Source organism: Coffea arabica, chromosome 1c (assembly GCF_036785885.1).
Source record: "Coffea arabica cultivar ET-39 chromosome 1c, Coffea Arabica ET-39 HiFi, whole genome shotgun sequence".
Classification (NCBI taxonomy): domain Eukaryota; kingdom Viridiplantae; phylum Streptophyta; class Magnoliopsida; order Gentianales; family Rubiaceae; genus Coffea; species Coffea arabica.
Window position 1 is genome coordinate 25,221,457 of NC_092310.1, and position 10,505 is coordinate 25,231,961.

Here is a 10,505-nt window from a genome sequence, read left to right on the forward strand (position 1 = left end):
TTTGGATGAGATTTGGGGTTAAACTCTTGAATTAAACAAGTAGTGGTTGAGTTAGTTAGTATGCCTACTGTGTGTTTGATGAAATGTTTAAATTTTGTTCATGGTTGTTTATGAAGTATTAACATGTTTTAGACCCCTTTTGAGTTAGATTTAACACTTGACATGTTGTTTAAGTGAAAATCATGAGAGGATGAAGGTTACATAAATATGTGAACTTGTGGACTGTTTTCTTTTTCCTTGGCTGACCGGTATTAGAAGGAAGGGTTTCTCCTTGATTTTTGTGGTTCAAATGTATCCTAATCAAGCCTAATAAACTTGGCTATACATTGGTTAAGCTCATGTGTGAGTTGGAATGAAATTTGAGCAAGTAAAGTGGTGGTTTGGACCATTAGTGGTCTGTTTTGGTTTTTCTTGATGGCTAGACTGCTATGGTCATTCTTAATCATGTTTATGTGTTACATTTTGAAATCCAATGGTCCTAGTGCCTTGACCCCCTGTATATGAACATTTGAGGACTGATTTGGGTGAATTTGAGCCCTAACAAATGAAGATAGCACCAAGAACTAATGTAGTTTTGCTTGAGGTTAGGGCTGATCCAGAGTTGGAAAATTAGCCAATTTGTATGAGCTACTGGTACTGATAGGAGACGATCCAGATTGATATTGTTGGTCCTTCGAGTCTAGTTTCCAACGCTGCTGACAGCACCTGATTCTGATTTTCCTACAGTGAGATATAGCCGTTTTCCCAAAACTGTGCGGGCACAACTGTTTTACCCGTGAAGAACATTTCAAGCTTGAATGAAACTTTTCTTGTGCCAAACTTTCATGCACTTATCAAACTTGTTTTCTCATGAACTTTTACTGCATTTTGTGTGATACACCGAATGTTAGGAGATTATTGGCTCCGTTTGGATTAGCTGTTTTTTGGGTTGTTTTTCAAAAACAGCACTGTAGCATTTCGTTTTTGAAATACAAGTCCGTTTGGATTAGTTGTTTTTGGGGTTGTTTTTCGAAAACTATATGAAAAACTTTTACTGTAAATGTTTTTTGGATTATTTTCAGAGGTATTTTTAAAACATATTTTTGGGTATTTTTATAATTTATAATTTTTATATTTTTATTTTTATATACATTTATGCATTTATAAATATTAATAAATAAATATATTTATATATTCGCTAAAAAATATATTATGTATTATATTTTTATGCATTTATAAATATTAATAAATAAATATATTTATATATTCGCTAAAAATTATATTATGTATTATATTATATATAATACATAATATAAATGTATACTATAAATATACATTAATATATATATTATGCATAAATGCACATTTATATAAATATATAATATATAAAATATATATTACATATTATATTATATATACTTTATATAAATATAATATTCATATAAATATATAAAAATATTTTTTAAATAAAATAAAATATTTATAATATGTATAAATAAATATATAAATATTTAATATATAATATACATTAATATTAATTATAAATATTATAATATTATAAATATGGTGTTTATATAGTATTTCATTTTGTAATATTTATTGTAGATTTCATTATATAAATATTTATATAATATATAATATATAATTTTCAATTTGTATAATATACATAATATAATATATTATACATAATATGTGAGAACCCGTAAATTCCCTAATAATTTTCCTGGGATTTTTTCCTTTAATGGCATGTTTTCTGCATTTTCTGGCTTAGGAAAATTTTCCTGGTTAATTTTAGGAGTAAATATAATTTTTAGATGATTTTTCTAGTATTAGATAGTTTTTGAAAAATTACGGATATATAACGGACGTGGGACCTACTAGTGCGAAAAGTTCGGAAAAATTCGGCCAATTAGGTTAAGTTTTGGATACTGGTTGAAATTTATCGGGTGTTAAGAGATAAGTAGAGGTTGAGATGTGATTGATGTGAGAGGGACTTAAAGGATAGAGATGCTTTAAATGAAGTGACAAGTGTCACCTTAAGAGTGGTTGTAACTTATGACAACTATTCACCTTTTTGACTTATTTGACCAATTGATTAAATATTTCAAAAATTACCACAAAAATCACCATTTCTTACCTCCATTGTGGCCGGCCACCTTGAGCAAGGAAGAAAGAAAAACTCTTCAAAGTTTGGCATCCATCTAGTGCAAATCATCCAAAGGAATCACTTAGACTTGTTTCTACTCCCTAAAATCTCTTCTTTAGGTGTTAGTAAGTGGTTTGGTGAAGTGTTTTGGGAAGCTAAGAGGACAAGCAACTCTTCCTCTCTTGTTTACTAGGTGAGTGATGATTGAACTTTCTCCTTCACTTAATGAAGCTTATTTAGTGCCTAGTGGTAGTTAAAGTGATGAATTTTGTGGTTTACTTCTTGGCTTTGGATGAATTGATGAAGTTTTCAATTTATTGATGAATTTTCTGGTTTAATATGAATGTGATGTTGTGGCTATCCTTGATGATGGGAACTGATGTTTAATGACTCTAGTAGGTGTATATGATAGATAATTGTAACCAATTTCTGGTTTGGAAGGAATTTGAGAAAGTTAGGGTTTTATATCCTCAATTCTGTCTGGTTTTGTATCTCATGGTTAGAGGCAGAATTGGCCTTGGCTTAAAACATGAAAGTTGTAGATATTGATGTTTTAAAGGTGCCTGTAAAATTTCAGGTCAATTGGAGTAGTGTGGAATGAGAAAAGTCGAAATTACTATTGCTGTTCTGGTTTGATCCGAATGTGAGAACTGCGCCTGTAATTGGCTGTTTTGGCTGGAATTGCTATCAAAGTTGGCGAAGGCTTCTGTAACCTTATACTCGTTAGGCTCTTCGACTGAACTCGTTGGCTCCCCGTCCACCGAAAGTCGGTAACCTTCGTCACCGTCAGCATTTGGTACTCTCTCGATAGCTTCAATAGTTCACTGAAAGCCTTTGGTCTAATGAACTGCAAGCCCTTCAGAAAGAAAGACATAATATAATAATAAAGGGTTGGTTGCGGGAACCGACGGTGACGAAGGTTACCGGGCCGATGCGGCCGGTTACCGAGAACCTTATGGTTCCCGGGAGACGACGTTCCCTTTGTAAAGTAGGCCTTTTGATAACTAATTAGAGTTGACATGAAATGGATCACGGAAGAAAACATATCCGATGAATCATTAAATCCCTTCCCGCTCACACGGGTTCTTCTATGTGAGGTGGGGGCCTACATAAGAGCTACACCTAGATAGAACGCGGAGCGCCGGCCCCGACCGCCGATACAGTGACCATGCTTACCTAGCTCTTGTCTTAGTGAGTCTTCCTCTTTTCTAGGTTTTTTCTGAGTGTTAAAACGATAGATGCCGGATCCGCCCCGATTCGATCAATAATGGGATTCTTGGCTAGAGAAAGGTTCTGTGACATGGACGCCCAGACCAACTCGGTCGGTCGGTTGGCCCGCCTAACAGATGATGAGATTCTCGATCGATTTGATCGAATTTTGAAAAGTCTTTCTCACTATTCAGAACAGTGGAGCTTTCGAGAAAGATCTTCTCGCCTCCCCCGTTTGGGCTCTCGCTCGAATCGGAACCTTTATGCGTTGGTAGGCTTTCGACTCAATCTAATAGCCTACCTATCGGGCGCCAATAAAAGAAGAGAAAGTTTTCACAGGGGCTCATCATCTGATGCAGAACCGATGCGAGAGGGAGAAGCGGGGATTGATAGCTTTCAAGAACCAGTGGAAAGGAAAGAGTTGTTCCCTGCATTCCTTCCTTTCCAAAAAGAGTCCAATTTCGGCATAAAATCTTTTATTGAATGAACGCCACTTTGGTTGTTTGAAAACAAATCCAATGTTGGGCCAAGCCTAGCCAGCCGGTAATAGCCGAAGGCAAAAAAGGGGGAGATAGGGAAGAGGAGATTAAGGATAGTCACTCCACTCCATAGATAGTGCACACAGATTCTTCTTTCATTTTCAATTCCTTTCGGGTCGGAAACGCGGGCTGCTGGTGGGGCAGGGAGAATGGCTTCTTCCGCTTTACAATCGGAATAAGGAACCTTAGAATTCACCCCCTACCTGTCGATGAAAAAATGGGATTTGAGAGGAGCGAAAAGCTAGCGGATCAGAAAGATTTGTATGGAATGTCCTACTCCTGCCTGAGCTTTCCGATCAACCAATCCCCTATTGTTGGGACATCTGTGTTAGGTAGGCCCAGGGATCACTGATTAGTCGAATGAGCCCATCTCTCTGGCCTATCATTTGTTGGTCGATCCGGCTGGCGGCTCCTGCATCTCTATGGGGGCCCCTTTATACAAGTTTGCTGCTAGGACTCCCTAGAGTCGAATCAATAATCAATAGAAGTTTACTGATCTGGCTCTTCAATCGACGATCTACTGCTCCCTCTTAATAGCAGATGCCCATGCTTTGATTCGAAAGCCCTAGCCAGTGATGAATCTCCAGGAAGATCGGAGTATTATATTCCTCCTCCCCTCAGTTTGAACCCGTCCCAACAACGAACACCTTCCTACTGCAAGGTGAGGCTATGCCCTTCCCCTAGAATCCACTCTGGGTCGGAGGAGCAAGTAGTCCAACTTCTTGAGCAGCCGAGATATTGAACAACGAACATTTGATTCAATTCCTTGCCTCACCCTGAGATGAGAGGGAAGGTAGATTTGACTCGAATCCTGGACCCGATCTTTAATCCTACACCGGTTAATGATAATGATGGGATGGGAGAAGCTTTGATTTTGTCATTTTTTCATCAATGCTGGCCCAGTCGAGGCTCGTCCATGCCCAATCCCGATGGACAAACCTTCGATTTGCCTCTAGGTCTATAATCCACCCGTCTTCTCCAGTCCCTTCAAGCCCTCCCGGGGGCCTCGCCCTCTTTCTCAACTCGAGTCTTAAGTTCAGCGGCTTTCACGTTGACGAAGACCTGCGCTAATAAAAAGAAATGGGCAGTCTATGCCTTGAATGAATCAGTAACAACGGATTAGTGGAATGGGAGATCAAGAGACGGATAGGAGGGGAATGGCCTCTATCAATCATTGGTGGACCTTCCCTTTTTCCAGTCACGGAGCTCTCAACTGAGTTGTTTATTTAGGTTCTGGAATTCCATCTCTAGTTGGGGGTTTCGATTCGTAAAATGTGGCGCGGGTTCATCTCTCTCGACCAGTTCAGGTTCAAGGGAGGGCGATCGAGGGGACCCAGACTTTAGATCTCCTCTCTATGGCGGGAGGTTTCTTTCGTATCAAGAGTGTGTTGGGGAGGCCAGGGAAGACGGATTGGATCGAGAGGCGATGCTTATGCCTCTTCTTTATCGATAGGATTCCCATCATTTTCAGTCTCCGGCGAAGGAGACAAGGGCGAGGCACCGAACTCAATTCCATCGAGCCTCAACCTCCATCCGTCATTAGGAATCGAAATTCGCTTTTCCTATTCACTAGTACACTGCGCGCTACAACTAGCAGCCCCTTTACTAGTAAGGGAAAAGGCTAGCGCGCTAGCTAGCTACAACTAGTTATAGCCCCTACAACATTTATGGGATATTTGAAGAAGCCTGCTGAAAATGAAAAAGAGAAGCGCGCTAGCGCGCAACGGCTGATGAAAAGCCAGCCACTTTTTAGGAGTAGGTTTTGGCTTGCCCCTTTCTTAGTAAGATAGGTGCTTAACGCCCTATACAAGGGGCTGCTTGCTGCTCGCCTCTATCTCTAAAGGGGCTTATGCACTCCACTCGTTACCACTAAACGACGAAGCCAGGAGCGGAAGGAGGGACTTGAACCCTCAACCTCAGCCTTGGCAAGGCTATGCTCTACCATTAAGCTATTTCCGCCAGCTACGGTAGTGGCGAAGCACTACTGAGCAATGAACGTATCACTTGATACGGACGACTTCTGTTTTTCCGCCGGACCACAGTCTTGACCTCCGATCGAGCTACAAACACGAGTAGGTAGGCGGCTAGGGGGGAGAGGGGCGGCTTCCTTTTCAATCAATCTCCGGCCGCCCCTGACCTAATAAGGCCGCTATTGGTGCGAGTTGTAAGGAGTCTTGGTCTCGAGTCAAGCTGGGGCGTCATTTCATTCTCGTAACGGGAATGAGTGCACCGCAAGACCAGACAAGTTGCTCCCTCGCCCCGCAGCGGCGGCATCTGTCTTTTAAGTGAAGTCATTTCCTAAGACGGCTCCTCTTATTCTACGATAATCCAAGCAGCAGCTCCACGAGTCTGCTCGGAACCGGTCGATTTCTAAGCCATTCGTTCTCCCCTCTCGGTTGGCCTTTGCCAGCCACTAGAGCAAGTAAGAGAACCTACAGTGAATGAACTTAAAGAACCGCATGACCGGATTGTACACCTTTGTGTCTGGCTATGTATATGGATCTGCATAAAGAAGGGACGGGACATCTCTCTCCTTTTTTGGGGGGGAGAGAGAGGGAATAAGCTGCAGCGGCACCTCACGAACTTCTTACTGGGTCCATCCTCCTATAAGCTAAGCATTTGCGAGTGTTTGGATGCACGTGTTTTGCCTGCGCAGTTAAGAATTTTCCCCAAGGTAGTTTACTTGCTTACTTGTTAGAGTAAGGCAACCACTTCTGTCTTTCTTGGATATGCTCAGTCCGGGTATAGATGCTATGACGTGAAATCCAAGAGATTCAGATTATCCTTGAATGTTTTCTTTAATGGGGTCGCCTCATATTTTCCTTAACCTAATTAATAAGCCCCGGGGGAGAATGGTGATGGAGATGTATTGCGGCCTTCTCCTGTTCATCAACTCGAACCTCATTCTTCTGCAGTTGATGTTACGGATCAGCCTCACTCTTCAGGCCAGCAGCTTTGCTCAGCATCTGATGCCGATTGCCTGTTCAGCTGACCTCAGAGGATTCCAGTCACCCGGCACAGCATCTTTATTCTCGGCGGCGATTACAGTCTGTTTCCCAGGGTCAGACTACTTCAGAAGATCAGCAGTCTAGCCCAGTCGCTTCCTCAGATTCTGGATCCCTAAGAAGAACTTTGGGCTTGGAAGGGCCTCCCTAGACGTTGTTGAGGAAGCATCCAATCCATTTCCAATTCCACTAGGCCTGGTATCGTCATCTTATTGTGGCCTACTCGCCTGGAGGTAAACTTCCCTTACCATTTTATATCTGGCTTGGGTTTTGAGTTCTTCAGATGATTTGATCTCCCTCTCTGACCGGTTGGATGTCATCATCTTACCTTGGGTACACGACCATTAGTTGCCTCTGTATAGTCTGTACGTAACTATTCATCACAGTGAGTGCTTTCCGTCTCTGACTTAGCACGGTGTTATTGGCTTTCTCTCTCTAGGTGAAGTACTACTGCTTTTCATTTTTCGAATCATTCAATTATTCCTCGGCAAGAGCACCCGAATCCGAATTCGTTTTTTGGCCTTGTCAGTATGTACGTGAAACAAGCTGGTTTGATAGAGCCTGGGTTGAGTTGAGGAGGCAGCCCGTGAACTGCGAAGAGCCCACTTCAAGGAGGGCTATGACCAAGTCAGCCCATCGGACTCGAAGAAGGGAAGCGGAATGCCGAGAAAAATAGCTAAACCAACCGAACCTAATAGCTAAGCTAGCCGAACCTCAAATAGAAAGCTTAGTCCCACCAGTTGTTTCTGGGGCCTCCAATAAGCTTTCCATCCTCCCATCAATACCAAAGACCCCATACCCAGGGTCCATACCAAAGATGACTTTATTCGGAAGCATGAACCAACAACCAATCCAACCGATAATAGATATAACCGTTATTTTCTTGTTTTTCGGTTATTGGGTATCAGCTGTTTTTAGATAGGCTGCCACTTTAGATCGGGCGGTAGTCACAGCTGCTATTTTCTTGTTTATCCGCTGTTCGGCTATCAGCTGTTGTCACTAGGAACTATCACTCTCCTTCCAGCCCCCTTCACGGGCAGTATTCTATGACGCTAGCCAGCGAGAACTTCCACCCTTTCCAGCAAGAATTGTTTTTCCTCCACCGTTGGCAGTAGAATGGTCTCTCATCGTTTCAAGACAGGAAAGCCTTTCAATCCGTTCTGTTGTTCGAAAAAAGCCTCGCAATCAGCTATTGAGTATATCTAATAATCTATGGTACTAGCTTAGCCCTAGTAAGGCTCACTTTTTGTCTCGAATAGTCTTTCCTTCGTTACAGGCACCACAGGAACTTTACTACAGGCACTACAGCAAGAGGTTGAGGTAGGCGTAGAAGGTCATCTCTGGTATAAAAAAAAAGGGAATCCCTGGTTCTAGCTCATTCGCAGGTGCTAGCCCATTCGCTGTAGGGGAAAGGTCTTCTCCAATGTTTCCATCTGTCGTTACGGGACTTGAGTCTCCAAGTTAGTTTCTTCGATAGGGGAAAGGCCTTCCCGGTTTCAAAGTCCTTTCTTTTTCTTTCGAAAGGGAAGTAAGGTCTTTTTGCTATTGGTTCCCGCCAAGCATTGGCGCAACTGCAGTCCCATAGTGTGTTTCCTTCTCCATAGTCAGAAGGCATGTATTCTCCATAGCCAGAAAGAAGGCATGTCTTCGTTAGCTTCGATTGCAGCACCAGAAGCAGTCTCACAAAATCGTACCAAATGCCCCAACAGTTCTTCTTTATGGCATCGTTGTCGGCTCTGAAACAGCAGTTCAAACTATCCCTTTTAAGGACTTCTAAGCCTTCCTATTCGCTCTGGAACAACCCGCTTTTGGATAGGCATCGATAGATCCAAATGGAACGACAGGAATGGATATAGGTGAGATGGCCGGCCCAAAGGTAGATAGCGGCAGTTTGGTCCTTGGTTTTTGGTCTTTTTTCTGTTAATTGGTCTCATTCTCATTCTGAGTCCATTCGCCAGTCATTTTTATCTTGGGTTAAAAGAAGCCCAAACAAATGTCTCAAGAGCATATGAATCTCCGCTTTCCTCATTCCCATCTGGCATATCTGGAAAAAAGCGTAATGAGAGAGTCTTCGACCCCTCTTCTTCTTCTCCCTTCGGGTCACTTCGTTCACTCTGTTTTCATGTCTTATATATAGATATCTTTTATATATTAATGTATTCTAGGTGGTTCTTCTGTTATGAGTGAATCTCTATGGCTTCTTTCTTTTCTTTCGTATTCCTCTTTTCTGTAGCAATCAGCCCTCTTCAACTTCTATAGGAGAGCCAGCCTGCCTATATGAAGCAAGGAATCCAGCCTAGCAGAGTCAGCATTCCCTCTATCAATCTAGCACTCTAGTCTTTATGGCGCAATCAGTTAATCAATTGGAGAATGGGGGCTGGGGATATTGAATCTTCTTCGTTATTGCCTGTTACTCCTGTTTGTTTCTTCTGATTCCAAAATGGATCTTTCTATTGCTTTGAGATAAGGGAAACGTTCTTGTACTATTCATCCCATCACTCCATTTCTTTCCTTTGCTTTGAAGGCCTCTCTCCTTCCCTTCCTACAGGTCGGTCTCTTGCTCTTTCTTCTGCAAAAGAGCCTAAAAGTCTACGGGAGGCCCTTGCTCATCCTGAATGGAGAAGGGCTATGGTTGAAGAGAAGGAGGCACTCCAAAAGAATGGTACCTGGGAACTTGTTCTATTGCTTGAAGGGAAGGGCCCTACTTTACTTATGATTGGGTAGAGGATGACCTATAGGAGGGGGGTGTATACTCTCAAATAGTTGTCTGATGGATCGATTGAAAGATATAAAGCTCGTCTTGTTGCAAAGGGATTCACCCATTAACTAGATGGGCATACGGTATCGATTATTTATATACCTTTGCTCCTGTTGCCAAACTTAACTCTATCCGCGTTGTCCTTTCCATTGCAGTCAACAAACACTGGCCTATTCACCAACTTGATGTCAAGAATGCTTTCTGTAATGGAGAGATTCAGGAATTATGTTACCGCCACCTGGATTCATACCACAGAGGGAGAAAGGGAAAGTATGTCGATTGAAGAAGGCGAATTCCTTTACGCAAAGATATCTGTGCTTAAATCGTTAACTGGACTGCAAACTCTTTCATGCTTCCATAAACTCTTCTCTTCTTTCATCAGCACCTTTTCGCATCTCAAAAGATAAATAGAATGTTAATCGTTACCGATCCTATCCTCTTCACCCTTCACTATTTCTATTCTCCCATCGGAGACTATTAGAGCATCCAAAGCAATCCAAGGCTCTCTCTCTTCCTTCCATACAGATAGCTATCGATGGGGCATCTTCCTTTCATTTTAATACGCTGTTTGCAAGAATACCTGGGATATTCCTAATTCAGTCTATGCTTTCAGTAAAGTAAGGACTATTCCCACCCTAATGAATCGAATTAAAGGGATTCGGCTCTCATAGCAGTTACTTGAAGTTAAGTTACCTTTGTGTATTTAAGAAAGAATGTCATCAATACAAACCAAGAAAAGCCTAAATGATGATGAAGGAATTCCACGCTATTCCGATTTGCTCAATGTAAACCCTTGTTTCCATCAACAACTGTAGCTGAAGTGTGCCTACTGACATTAAACTAATTTCAATTTCAAACCTTATTAACGG

The 10,505-nt window shown here is 41.8% G+C and overlaps 1 non-coding gene across 1 annotated transcript; it reads right to left on the reverse strand.

Moving 5' to 3' along the window:
- Positions 1-5,760: 5,760 nt before the first annotated feature.
- TRNAG-GCC (transfer RNA glycine (anticodon GCC)) lies at positions 5,761-5,832 on the reverse strand. The gene has a single exon. It is a non-coding gene; the product is annotated as a tRNA-Gly (tRNA).
- Between the last annotated feature and the right edge of the window lie 4,673 nt (positions 5,833-10,505).